The sequence below is a fragment of the Grus americana genome, chromosome 2 (assembly GCF_028858705.1).
Source record: "Grus americana isolate bGruAme1 chromosome 2, bGruAme1.mat, whole genome shotgun sequence".
NCBI classification, from domain to species: Eukaryota; Metazoa; Chordata; class Aves; order Gruiformes; family Gruidae; genus Grus; species Grus americana.
This window is the reverse complement of record NC_072853.1, coordinates 109,652,962-109,668,316: the sequence shown is the minus strand read 5'-3', so window position 1 is coordinate 109,668,316 and position 15,355 is coordinate 109,652,962.

The following is a 15,355-nucleotide window of genomic DNA, read 5'->3' as shown; positions in this document are numbered from 1 at the left end:
GTGTCATAAAAACAAAACATGGAAGTTTTCAGATAGTAGGGAAAATATTTTGAGTGGTATTTATTGATGGCATATTGGAGAAGGGGCTGAGAAGTTTGAATAGCTGAATAGTAATGGATGTTTGAGATAAACAGTGTTACCTGTGTCATGTTATAACATGCAGCTGTCTGCTTTGGAACAATAATGACTTTACTGCTTTTCCTCTTTTGTACATGGTCCAGAGAACATAAAAGTATTAGCAAAATTAGTGGCATGATTGCCTAGATCTAGTGGAGGGTCTGAATACTGTACTGTATTAGGAGAGTGCTTCCAAGGATTTAAGCGTCTTTTGTAACCAGACAATCTTTCTGGATGTGCTTCCTTGTAAGTGTAGGCATGGGCGCCAAAATTGATAAATACGTCCATTTGTAAATGGTCTTTCAAAAACAATAAAAATTATTATATCCTTTCTTGGCCCACTTACTGAGCCAAGTATGTGAAACCCTGTGAATCAGTAGGTGAAATTCCCTTTCTCCCCCACTAGATACAAATTTCCTGTTGGTTCTCATGTTGCCTTGTATTTTTGTCTCTCTTTATTTTCAAAATGGTGATTAATAGACCTACAGCTTTTAATATTCAGAGCTGCATGACTTTTTCTCATTATGCAATCAGTAAAATTAATGAACGACGGCTCTGCACCACCAGGAGGCCTAGCTGAATAGCAAAGGGACTATAGAAACAGGTTATTTGTGGGTCACTGTCAGCATGGATTTAATTTTATTGCACAGAATACTTCTTCTAGTGTAGAAAAATGTTTAGTGAATATTCCTGTGTTAATGAAAACTGTTAAATTTATGCTACTTCATATTTGGCATCACTTCAAAACGTCACTGCTACACTTCGTTAATTTACTTTTGAATTCACTTCAGCATATAATAACAAGAAGGGAGAAATTATGGAAACTTGAAATCTTGAAGAGTGAAACTGATGGCTCTTAGAAACAGCAGATCAGTTTGGATTAGGCTATGGATCCAGGACATTCAGTGGAAATACTGTGGGATTTGCAGCAAGCCTTAAGACATACAGTTCACAGTTTTGTCCCTCTCTAGTTGAATTGACGGCTGATTCCCACATGAATGGAAATGATAATTTTCCTTAGCATGTCTCTGTAGCAGCTTCAAGTTAAGGTCCACAGTTACTGAAAAATTAATGGGAATGGTGCTTACGTGTTCACATCTGCAGTTCAAAATGTGTGACCCTAGGCACATGAAGTAGAAATTCTGTATTGAGCACAGCTGAAATTAACCTTACGTAGTATCATCATTATTTTGCCTTCTGCCATATGACAGAAGGTAACACTCTGTTCCCATGTGTTGGAGCCATTGCTCACCACAGATGTACATAGATGAAGGGTGATGTGATATAAGATGCCAGCTCCAGATGGAAGCCAAATTGATCATCCGATTTATCAGAGCCTGCATGGTGTCTGCTGAGTTTGCTACTCTGTGGGTTAGATTAGCATAGTTTCTGATGGTGACAATGGTATAACGGTAACATCAGTGGTAGTGTGGTCTAAGAGGTAGGGAAGTACTATTCAGGTAACCTTGGGAATATTTTGGTATAATAAAAGGCAGCCTGTAAAGGTGAAGATGATGTAGTTCTTAGGATAGTCTGGGAAGAAAGGAGAAATCTCAAGGAACTGCTGAGAAATCACTATGTTTGTAGTGCTCTCTGTGGGAGTTAGCTTATTAAAAACAAGAGAACGTAACTATCCTCAGTACTCTGCCATACCCCAAAGGAAAAACTAACAAAATAACAAAGTGGACCTTTTTAATGGGATGAGAATCTACTTCCTCTGCACAGAAGCAGATGTCCTTGCCAGTGAAACAAGAATACATTAGACACTATGTAAAACTAAACAAAATGAATTGCTACTGGGAGATTATTTATGCTGGAAGAGATTACTTTGAAAGTTCATTTCATGGGAGGGAGTTGTGGAGCTGTTGGATGCCATAGCAATGTGTGGGTGATTTTAAGGAGTGGGAATGACTAGGAGAGATAGCAAATAAAGAGGTAGTTGTACAAAAAGTGAAAAAAAAGTATTCCTACAGTCATGTAGGACTGACCAACTTTGTGGTCAGTAAAATGAGGTTTTAAATTTAGTTATGACTGGGAATCAAACACAAGCACATATTTGAATACTAATAATACTCATCTGTCAAGAAAACCCTCAACCATTTGGTGTCTCGGGGTAAAAGCATCCCTAAACTTAGAGACCTTAGAAGTGCTTTCATCCTGCTCTAATGCTGATCTTTTCCTCACGAAATAGCGTATCACTAGACAGAAGCAAGGAACTGTGATGTCTTCCATTTTTTAAGTTCTTTTTGAAACACAATGATTGAGAGAGAGATATATATATATCATATATTCTCTTAGGCCTTATTAATCTTTTACATAAAGGCCTTGGTCTTAAAAAATTGTTGTCAGACTTAAAATTTCTTGTTTCCATTAATCATTGAGGGGTCAATTTTTTTAGGAATGCACTTAGAGCAATGAAAATAAATTAATAGTGGCTGTGAAACAAAAACTATAGAAAATTTCTGCTAGAGCTAGGAGAACAATGTGTGTAGGTTTTCATTTTTTATCTTTTTCTTTTTTTTTTTTTTTTTTAAATGTTTGGTCACTGAACCAAAAAGTTGGAAAAATCAGTTAAGGTCAAGCCAAATCAGAATTTGTCAATGAAATGAACACATTTATTTGGGTCAATTAAGTGTTTTATATAATCTGACATGGAACTTCAAATTGTCAAATTATTTAACCCTTTTAAAAATTTTTATTCTTTTAAATTAATTTTTAAAATGAAAAGAGCCATTTTAAAATTTGGAATTTTATATTTTCTTTATGAAAAATGCCAGAACATGAATTTTGGACATCCATGACTGACACGATTCCCTTGTCTTTAGTGCAAACTGCTGTAGAATTTGAACAGATTTTTTTTTTTTTTCCCTGTTGCAAACTGATCTTTCTCTGTGGAAAAAAAATATTGCTTAGATCTACAGCTTCATCCAATGTAAAAGTAGGTGATTCAAATTCAGTGGCCCTTGTTTGGGAAGGAGACCATCCTCATCTCCTTACGTAGCTATTCCATTGCTAGTCAATGTAAAACACAGGAATAATCTAAAAGACGGCGAGGCAGAACATTCTGTTCCTGGAAGAGAAGGGATTGTGCATCCTCCTCCTTTTCAACCAGAAAACCGCATAGCGTGGTGGCTAAACATGTTTCTTGGTATTTAGGTATCTGATCAGTGTTTCAAATAAGTGATCTGGATCTTCTCCTCTTACTTTCAGCGTCATTTTAAAGTAAGACTGAACTGGGCTCTAAGTTTTAAAGAAATAGATGTAATTACCTCCACTTTACAGAGTATTATGACGGCTTTTGTCCTACAGCCCTACAGCCTCAGGGCTGTGTAAACTGGGTGGATTGGGGCAGGGTCTCTCTCCCCCACAGCCTCCTCTGTGGCTGCCTCCAGCGACTAAGCTAGCAGTCTAATGTCTCCTTCCTCAGGCAAAGAATGTTTTAGATCCAGTCCTGGCACATGAAACATTTTTCAAGACTGCTGTTGGAGAGTGTCACTGAATCTAGTGATTTTAAATTCCACCCAAAATGCACAGAAGTCTGAATACAGTCTTGAACTTGTAGGTGCAATCATTTATTGGGTCTAAGTGCTTGTCTTCACTTGTCCACTTTGCAAATTGTCAGTCACTTATGAGATAGTAAATATGAAAGTTAAGACAAAATACAAAAAATTCTGTCACTCTCAATAAAGGATAAAACATTACTTCTCATCTTTCCTGTTGAGAAATGCTAGTGGTAGGGGATACTGTAGGAATCGTGTTTCCTCCAGCCCTTCTGCTTCCTTAGTAACCTGTACATAAAATCAGAACCATTTTTCTGTACATTAAATTGGAACAATTTTTCTAAGTGTCACATAATCTTTTAAATTGAAAAAAAAAATAAATCATTGTTCCTGGCCTTTCACTTATTTTTGAAACATCTCTAGGAAATATAAAAGACACAATGTGTCATAATTTATAATTTTGGAAGTTGCTTGATTTTCCCACCCTTCTTATAAAATGAAGAACTCCTCCTATAAAATGTTCCCTACAGAGCATAGTCAATAAAAGTAAATTAATTGTTTACAGAAGAAAACCACACAATCTGAGTTTATAAACTAGTTTAATTTAATTAATCAGTGGGAGAGGAAAATACTGAAATAGTAAGTATAAATTTCCTATCTCTGCCCACCCAGACACAACAGTGAAGTTCTGACTTATTCATAGACCCAACTTGCTCAATTCTATGTATTGTGGCTTTTTCTTTCTCAATACTACGTCTGCAGAGAATATATGTTCTCTAGTAAATGAACCTTCAAAAATAAGTAATATATTTCCAGTTAAAAGGAAAGAACAAAATATCTATTCTGGGTATTTATGAATTCCATATGGTTCTTGCTTTTGGGTTTTTTTTTTTTTGTATAAGACAGTAGAGTTAAGAGAAGTTACAAGTTTTGTCAGTCTGGCCTTCAGAGGTCCTTGATGTGAATGACTTGCCTGCAATACAAAAATACAAAATGAAAACAAGAGGTTGTGGTATAATGTAGATGAGGACAAACTATTCCAGACAAATTGTACTCAGTGGAGTAGTGCTAAGAAGGAAGGTAACTGTTAATGTTATGCAGGACTATTACTAATTAGGCCAAACTATTCCAGCAGACCCCATTTTCCATCGTTTTATAGCATATGCTTATGTTAACACGTTTATATTATCTTACATGTAGAAACATAGAATTGGCAACACAACGTGGAAATGAGCACGTCATAGGTGGGACTTATTAGGAAATCGATGTAGGGCTTAATGACCTGGAAATGGGTACAAAGGATTGGATTACACAGGAATGGATTTACCTTAATTGCAATGTTTGAGGTCTTACTTGAAAGCTTCCAAAATTCACACGAGTTTTGATCAAGCTGCCTTGTTTGGGCATCTATACAATAAAGACTCTGCCTTAGAATTTGTTTAAGAACCTAGCTGTTAGTGTTAAGGACAATAATCTAAGTTTCAGACTGCTGTCTGTCAGCCAAAAGAAGTGAAAAGGAGTCAGAGTTTACGGAAGAGAACATCAGGCAATAATTATGGGTCTGAGAATACTGAAGGAGTAGATTATTTGGGATCTGTAAGCACCTTTAAGTTTTGGATACTGTTTGATCACTGTTACACTGTGACATTTTTGTCAACAAAGTGGACAACGGGCTTGAAAGAGAGCACACAGCTTTGTATGGACCTAAGGTATGCAACGACAGTGCTTATAGTTAATACAAATAAATGAAAAGATTACCTTTTTTGATAAGTAATGCACAACAAACTGGGATTTCCAGTAATACTGTTGAGGTAGAAAGGAGGAATGTGCTCCATTTAGAAAATAAAAGCTGAAGTGACAGTGCTCAGCAGATGTCGTGTCCTACCAGGTTGGTGTAGATACGTGCAATGTGCGTGTTATAATGGGCAGAACAGGTTAGGTTTTACCGGTGGTAGCATCATTGAGCCCTTAGGGAGATGTCCAATGATTGACCATCTGACAGAAATGCTCCTTGCTTGCAGAACCTTATGTGCTTCTGACTGAGACATTAGGAAGAGTGTTTTAGAAAATTATGCAAAATAAAAGGGAGACTAAAGAAGCAGCAGAAGAATAACAGCAATCAAGAGGATAATCTTGTCAAACTATGCAAGGAAGACAATATGGGAGAATTTGCAAGGTTCAGATATAACTTGTTAAAATCAGGGTATCAACAGGGAACATGTATCACACAATACATGACTGGCAGAATACAAGGAACCTGTTAATCTGACAGTTGGTCTACTCAGTATTTTTGTATCTCGCTCTTGAATGTTTAAGTACTCATAGCATGGAAAGAAACATGCAGATCTGTCTTGAAAGATGGTTTTTGCTAAAATGTACTTCCAAAGGGTGTTTGGCTATTTTGAATTGTGACATATTTGAAAGTAGCAGGTGGTCTCACACCAGTCTGAGTGAAGAGATCTGCGTCGTAAAATCAATGACTGTAGATTACTCCTAGTAAGAAAAACTTGTTAGAAATTGTGGCCAGAGATGCATATTTGAAAGGTCTATGGAGGCTGAGCTATTTTCTTAGCCCCAAGTGTTTGGTCTTGCTAATGCAGTAATCAGCATTAAAAAGCCTGCAATTTACCAGTGGATCACTTGGTGAATACCTATCTTAAAAGCAATTCTTTGCAAAATAACATAAGTTGTTTGTATATTGCTTTAAAGCAATAAAGGACTTCAGGGCCAAATACAGTCAAGTCAAACTGACTGCACAATGTTGTTATTTGTTTGCTAGAATAGCAATAGTGACCAGCTTTGAGCAGCAGAGGTTTGAATTTTTAGAGGAAACAGTAAGTCCGTCCACCTTTCAAGGCTTGCTTCACTACAGATAGGACCTAGCAGCTTCCAACTATCCTATCTTGTCTACAGAGTAGTGGCATCATGTAGGTATGCTGGTGTCCTGTAGAGAGGATTTGCAGAAAGTGTGGGTTTATTTTTCATACGAGTTTCCTGCAAGGAACAAAACAAGATGTCCAAATCTGAAGGTGAGATTCAATGATCCCAGCAGCAAGGTCATGAAATGCTTTCAAATGTTTATGTGTTCTTTTTTGGAAAATAATTTCCATGTAGAAATATCTGTGAACTTTTCTTTAGAATATTTATAAAGACTCTAATACAGTTTTTAGAAAATGTGTATTTTTCTTTCTGTGAGAAGTCTACAAAACTCCTAGCCACATGGAACTATGCAAGCTGAAAGTTTAATAGACTGAGAGAGGTACGATACAAATCCAAATATATATATATGCTAGGATAGATTCTGTTATGCCTTTCAGTAATGATAATGATGGGGCTGCTACCTCCACGTGAGGAAATCCTGAAACTACTAAATATAGGAAACTGAACTGAGAGGGAAGTCAAGAGGGAGTTTTAGATGAGAGATCCTCTACCCCACCTCTGTTTCATATTCCTTATCCTTCCACTTCCAGATGTTGGAGGAAGTAGGCTTGGTTTATATGGTCTGCCTCAGTTAGGCAGTTTAACAGTAAACTGAATTTTCTGTTATGATGTGTATTCAGGTCTGTTTTTATCTTGGCCTCTTTGGGAGGCTGTGTGTCTCATAATACAGTGCAACCCGCCTTTCCTCATAAAGGAGGGTGTACGTATAACAGATGTAGGCTCATCAGAAACTTAATCTAAGGGAAAAATAGGGAATTTAGGCTTCTGTAAGGCAGCATATATTAAAAAGAAAAACAGCTTTGAGTTGAACTGACTTGAGTGCTTTGTTTTAACAAATAAAAGAGAAGCAGCTATTTAAAAATACTTCATGTTTACAAATGTGTAAATATACAGTGTTTCATTGTTTTTCTTAAAATAAATTGGTACTGGATTAGTAAACTGGAACTGGAACTTGATTACAAGATCTAATCCCATGTTTGATATTGATGGGTAATTTAGGAATAGAATTTAGAGTTGCTTAGAAAGACTCTGCTCACCTATTTTGGAACTTTCACAGTAAATCCATTAAATACATACATGGGCTCTTACACTGACAAGGAGGATTATTTTCATAGAGGAGCCCTGGACTGTGGATTTACACTTCATAGGTTTGATGCCTTATTTTTCAAAGAGTTTTTTCACAAAGTTCTGTGGTTTTTATGGTAATACTAGCACAATCTCAGTACCTCAGTTTGCTGTTTATAAAATGTGTGTGTTGGGTGGAAGTTCTCAAGCCAGAGACTGTAAAATCGCAGATATTATGGTTTTCTAGTTTTGGCTGTGTCTGAGCTCTGTTATTCGTGATGACAGTTACTAATTCAATGTTCATTATAAGCCATTAGTTGATTAGCACAGATATCTCTTCTGTTGACAGAGAGTGAGAATTCCTTGTATAAGTCCACCTGACATAAGATTTTCCCAGATATTTGCATGAATAAAGGTGATTCCATTTTTCACAAAAAGTGAATAATAATTTTGGACTGCAGTTCAGTTTTTAGCGGCCATGTTGACGTATGCTTTCCTACCTCTAGGCCAGCTATAATAACAGCTAAGAGGAGGTTTTGGCTTCTGCTCAATTTTAGCACGCATTATCAAGGCCATTATAGGGAGGTTGTTTCTCCTTCTGCCATCAAGAATCTGAGCAACAATATAACCAATGACTAATGCAAGAGGACAATTACTGGTTTCATCAGCTGTCAATTGAAGCCATATGGTCTAGACACTAGAGAGGTGCTAAGTGATGCGCTAGTAATTCAGATGCAGACAAAACCTCTTTTATGGTATAACCTTCATGCAGGGAAATTATACTTGTTTTACAATTAATCAACACATTCATTTGTGTGTGGGTGAATGACTTTTCTGGGGTAAAGATTAATATATCAAGTTTTTCACTCGGTAATAAACTAATCTTAAAGTACTGCTCTCTTTTATAGTGTATATAGTATTTTAAAATCTGCCTACATCTTAGTATCATAGAATATGAGAGAGAAGTTAGTCTTTGTAAGTAAGTAAGTAAGAAAAATATGAACAAATGTTAGTCAGATTAGACATTTTGAGTTACCTCTGCTTTTGAAGAAAGGAAGACACAGTGGTGTGGTTTGAATGGTTTCATAGTCTTTCTGCCTGACAATAAAGTCCTTGATATTTACTCAGGGTAATAAAGATCCATATTGCCTTGAAGTTTATTACTGCAAAATAGTAACTGTTGGAGAGAAAAGGGAACCAGTAGTTAAGGGCAGAGTTCTCATTGGCGTCAGTACTACTGGAGGAAATTTTTCATTTACTCTGTTAGTCAAAAATGGTACTTAGCAACAAACACAACTGTTTCCCAACCACTTACATATCCTCTAATGGGAGGTTTTCCGTGTGAACATTTAAGTTATGCTTGTTCTCTGTACGGTGCTTCAATGCAGATTTTGAATGCAATGGTAAAGAATTCTGTCTAGATTAGTGTTGTTTTATTCTATTTGTGTTTTCCACATGCATTTAACTGTCAAAGGGTATACATGCTCATCTAGCTGGTGTGTGGGTTAGAGTAAAATGGGATAAAGATCTCTTACTGTAGCAGCCAAAACCAAAGGGGAACCTGAGCCCTCCAGGGCGACTCAAAGAAAAGCCTTTCCTCTGCATTTGGTAGAAAAATGGAAACTTTTTTTTCAGCTGGTTGTTGCTGGCCCCACCCCCCTTGTTTAAGCTTTCCATGCAACGGATCATTTTTATTTCCGGTAAGGCTTCCTATCACCTCCTCCTTTAAAAATGGAAAAAAATAAATCCTCTTTACATCATAAGACAGAGTACATCCTAACCTCTCCCTTGGTGGAGAGCTGACTACTAATCCTGTGTTGTTCTGTACTACTTGATTACTTATCAGTCTTCTCCTTACTTTCCACGCTGAATCTATAGGGCAACCCTGTTACTGATGGCTTGGAAGCTTAGTCTGCTGATGAATGTGTCTTTGGGGAAGACAGTGTGATTGCTGAGCCTGGAAAGGCTCTGAGTGTGTCTGTGGGAGTTATGAGAAGGGAAATTAGTGAACAGGAAAACTAAGGACCTTAATGTAACTTTAATGTATTGCATAGTTTCTCTGTGTAAACGCCTGGCCATCTTTTCTGTGTAGTGAATGCATAATTGTGAGTTTGGCATTTGAATCATTTTCCCCTCAAGGAAGCCCTAAAGGTTAAAAGCTTGAGGAGGATGGAAAATGTTTTTATTCTCTCTCTCATCTATTACTTAATGGTGTTTAAAGTGATACCACCCCACCAATATTAAATACCACGAACATGAAATTTTGTATGCTCTTGAGTTTGGGATTTTTTCCATACATTCAGGAGATGTAAATAAGAAGGGGGAAAAAACAAGTTCAGTGCTGTCAACATTAAGTGTATTTTGCTTATCATAGATTATCATCATAGATTTAGGAGCTGAATCAGTCCTTATTGATCACCATACAAGTTTTTGAGTTACAATTCAGAATGCAAGCTTTCACTCCTACCCTGCTAGCCTCATTAGCAATGAGATAGACCTAATGAGAGGTATTTAGCTGTGATGACTGCAAAAGGGTTTCCTCTGATTGAAAATTCAGTGTTGGTGTGACTGGGCAGACATGGAAACAGTCCAAATACTCTGGAAAGACTCAGTTACTGGAAGTCTTACCTGCATCATTCTTAGTTGATTCTGAGATGTTCCACTGTCTCACTACGATCCTGTTAGCCAGCTCTCAGGCTGCAGTCCAAACCCATGCAAGTGAGGTGGCTCTGCACTGCTAAAATAGGGTTGCATGCTACCAGGCTCACAGCAGTTTCAGGATTAGTTTGAATTTCATTGCCTATTCAACCTATTCAACCTTGAACCTCTAGTAGCCTTGGACTGTGCTTGTAACTTGATGATCTACACTTTAAAGTAACAGTGGCATCTTGTAGCACCTCCTCTGGCTGTATTAATCACACTGCTATTAAGAGCAGTGTACAACATACATAATTCCTTTTGTGCTTCTGAAAACTACAATGCTGCTAAAGATGAATCTATGATGAAGCCAGCACAAGAAACCCAAGTTTACTAAAAAAGCCCTGCCTGTGATAACTAGACACAGGAACTCCTCCAAGCTATTGGAGATCAGTTTAAGTCTTGGTCTAATGTGCTTGCAAAGGACATGCAGAAACATGCTTTTTTTTCTTTTTTCTTCAACAGTGTAAAAGCACCAGATTTTTCTAAAGTCTAATCTCACCAGGTATGAACTGCAATTGAACTCTCAGCAGGGTGGTTACTAAAGCAATCACACTGGCCAGATACGGGAAGGGGAATTGGTAGAAACTCCTGAGGGTATTTAACCAGAGTCTGGGCTGCAACATACTGCTATTAAAAACTTAACTGTGGCTTATGCTGGTCATTTGGTTTTGATCCCCCCCCCCCCCTCCATTTATATCTGACTCTCAAGCTTTTATCTTGAGCAAGTCTTCCCTGCTCCTTACCCGTGTGCCTACGATAGTCCCTACACCTGCCTTAGTTCATGTGTCTGCTCTACTATTAATGTTTATTCCACCTTTCTACTCTGACTCCTGTGCTGGATCCTGTGCCTTCATTGGTTGCTGCCCTTACTCCTTCCCAGCTCCTGCCTATTTTCGTGCTTTCTGTTCCCATTCTTTTGGATCTAATCTTCACACAACGGAGCTGCCTTGCCCCAAGCTTGGACACCAAGGAAATAACCTTTGGGTAGAACAAGTGCATATCCATATCTGTTTGATGACTTGCTAGGGCTGGGAGTAGTGGATATGTTAGATGATACTGTGTGATGTCCCTGGTGGCCTGTTTTATTTGAACCCAATCTTATACTTCTTACATTCTAGGGAGCTTTAGAAATGTCAGCAGTGCTGGAGGGAACATAATATGACATGATCTGAGGCAGCTGTAGTTGTAAATGGAGTCAGCTCTGTTCCTGCATGTTAATCTCTTCCTGATATTTCTGTCATATCTGCAGAATGACAGCATGCTGGAAGAAGTGAATGGTAGTTCACAGTCAAAAAAAAAAAATTCTTATCTTAATAGTCCATTCAGTAGAAGTGAATATGGGGTTTGGATATAGTAAAGAATCTTGTAAAAAGCTGGATGGTCTGCACTGACTCCCGTTCCTCCAGTGCTTATGGCAGTATATGAGCAGAAGAAGGGCAAGTGTACTGCTGCAGGTGGGCTTGATGACAGCAGTATTGCAGACCTCTTTAGGAGTAATAAATCTTCATAATAGTAAGTGCCTGAAGCTGTGTAGGCTGTTAAGGCCTCGCAAGCCACAAATCGTGCTATGTACTGGACACTTTCCAAAAGCATATGGAAAAGATGGAGGCACAAATCAGGTACCTGAAGAGCTGGGGAGAGCTGTGCTTGCATGTCCACTTGCTCAATTAGCATGTGAACCTTCTGAGAGCCAAAGCAGGGAACTCAACCTCAGGTGCTCTAGCTTCTCTCAGAAGGTTTCTTGGAGTTGTTTCAGCATGGGAGTCTTTGTCCAAAACCCATCCCATCTAGCTGAGAAGTACAAGGAGCCTGGATAAAGTGCACCTAGAGAACCAAAATAAAAATAAAAGCTGTGGGCATACAGAAAAACCACATGGGGAAAAAAAAAAGTAATATTCTCTCATCCATGTATACATATAAAGAAAATGGCTAAGTGCAGGGAACATGGTGGGGCAAGTATATTCTGTAATTACTGATAAGCAGCTGACCATCTTTATTTCTTCTGAGAGATCAGGTATTTTCACCTGGCGCAAGTATAACTCATGCTTATGAGGTAGCAAAAACAAGGCCACCAGTATTGCTATGGCAGTGTATTGTAGATAAAGCTGCTGTATTCAAATATAGGATGTATTAAGGGAGGAACAGGACTCAGACAAACATTTGGCAGCTCAGAAAGTTCTGAAAAAAATCTTTTTTTTTCTGGGTTCTTTCATGTACTTAGAGAGTAGGAGGTAGTTTTACTACATATCCCTGATGAAACATCTTAAAACAAAATGTCAGTGCAACAAGACAAATGCTACTGTAACAGATTTTGGTGTTAGAGGTTTGAAAATTGGGTTCCGTGTTTCATGATTCTGAATAATCTAATTTATTGCAGACACCATTGGCATTCTGAAGCATGAACTTAGAAATCACTTGAATCAGACGTTTAGTTTGTACATTCCCTAATTCAATTTTTCAAACAACAGGAATTGGGATTGTTGTCTTTGTTAGAACTGAGAAAGTAAAGTTGGGAAAACCATCTTAATGGGACTAATCTTCAGAACCCTTTCTCTTGCCCCCTTTCTCAAGAGGATTATATGGTCTGTGGCTTTAATGAGATAATCATAATTGTTCAGATTGCTTTGTTGGGGTGATATTCAGCCTAAATGGCCTTTCAATTCCAATTATAGGTATTAATATGGCAGTTAAAGGTCAGAAAGTGCTCCAGGCAAGTGCTTTGTCTATCTTACACAGTAGCAACCAAAAAATTGCTCTGCCAATTGCCATGAGAGGTGTTAAGACAGTGGCTAAAGGTCATGAGAAATGCTTCCATAGAACAAATTGAGTTGGAAGGACAAGCAGCTATAAATAATGCTTAGTAATGTTTATATCCATTTAGTTTAAGTGATATAACTGCTTAATCGGGACATTTTGAATCATATAAGTCCTCTTAAATAAACAATCTTTACTCAGATTTAAAGGCAATGGATTGGTTTTGCTCTCCTCCTGTAAATTACAGCTTCCATGCAACTGGAGGTTCCTCTGTCCGCTTCTCCAGCAAGTTCCATCACAAATTGCAACTCTACTATTGCTGGATGCACAAAAGGACAGCAGGCAGCTGCGTAACCTCGCTTGGTTTTCAGTCTTTGAAAAGTGAATTTAAAGTAGGAAATAGATCATAGTTAGAGCTGTTTTCCCTTTATTTTTCAATGTACATTCATATTTTAAGTCTACAACCCTTTTCTGTAAAATTGCACTTAGGTTGGGTTAGTGAATGGATACTGTCCTCACACAGGTCTCATGAGCTGAAATCACATCTTTTTTCAAGGGGAAAAAAAAGGACTGTGTGTGCTTCTGTTCATAGCTGATCATACTTGTGAAGTGTGATGTGATTGATAGGTATGGTAATATCTTTACTATGCACATCTGCTTCAACCTGGTTTGGAGTTGCTATTCTGCGAAGTTTCTTGGGACTACAGTCTGTCACTGTCTTCACACCAATGAAGAAATTGGTCTGCCAGACACAAATTTTATTTTACTGTGGTCTCTCTGTTGCAGATACACAGGAGAAGTAGTAAGAATATAATTCTCATTGGTCAAGCGCTGGGTATTGCCTACTTGGACTGTACTGCTTACAATGCATACATTTAAAATGTGTGTCCCCTCTCTACTTACTAAAGCAATATGCCCTTGTCCTATTTAACAACCTATACCAATTTTAGAAGTTGGAGGACGGTGCTAACAGCTCTGATATATTGTGAGATGGGGCCCAGGGGCAGCAGTGCCATCATCCTTGGATATCATACAGTTGAAGTAGAAGTGACAGGATCTCCATGTCTGAGTTAGCAAAATGCTGATTAAACAATTCCAACTCCCTTATCCCTCTTGCAACGTCCCATTTCACAGCCAGTTAACTCCGGCAACTCTCTGACTGTGGAGAGGATCTGTTCTCAAATGCAAAGGATAATTTTTTTAATATCCAGCCTTCTATGCAACTTGTGGCTTTCAGAAGGCAATATAGTACTTCTGCAGTGGGTGACACTAGAATCAAAGTGTTACTGCTGCAAGGCAGTCTAGCACAGATTGAAAGGCTTCATAAACTTTGGACACTGATTTATTAACTTGAGTTTCTACTCAGACTGCCCATAGAGGAGGCAGGAAAACCCCCAAAATGCCTTTAAGTCTTATTTTATGTCTCTACAAACTCTGTATTTTCTGAACCAGTGCAATTTTAAAAGGGGGGAACAATTCTGACTGGAGTAAAGATATTGACAGACGGTAGATCTATGCCTTTTACACTGTCACAAATTATAACACATACTTCATTATCTGTCTCAGTTCCAGTACTTTCCTTCTGAGGAGTTCTTCCTAATCAACTCAAAGTGACAAGGAAAAAAGCACTGCACTTCAAAATCATATATATTTTCTAAATTTAAATCTCTGTTTTATCCTTTTTCCTATCGAGATGATCTTAAAACTGTCTTCTGATCACTGATTCTTGTAATTTAAAATATGCTTATATACACACAGAACTAATTTCATGTGGCCATTTGCAGCATCATTAGGACATTCAGGAACGATTTTTCTTTTGGTTTTCCCCTCTTGTAAATATAAAGGTGGGTATTTAAAAAACCCTAACTTAAGCACCTTTCATTTTATGACTCAGTGATACAAAAGATGTGGTAGCACTGTCTGAAGGTTTAACTTTACTGAAAACTGATATATTAATTTGACTGGTCAATTCTTGGTAATTAAAAAAATCTGTCTGGAGAAAGGAGGGGAGTGCAGGTTGACAGTTTTATATGTTGTGGGGGTTTAAACTTATTCTGCCACCATTAAAATGGAAATCTTTAAAAAGATAAATTTCATATTAAATGTGCATGTTTCATACAGTCCTTTTTTTTAATGTGAAAATTATCGATGAGTACTGGCAGATTAACAAACATTTGATTGCAACGTGAGCTATGATCCGTCCTGATTGTCTGAATACCTTGATCATAATTCTTCTTCTAAAAGGCTTATCAAAGAACTGCTACTTTTCCATTTCTATT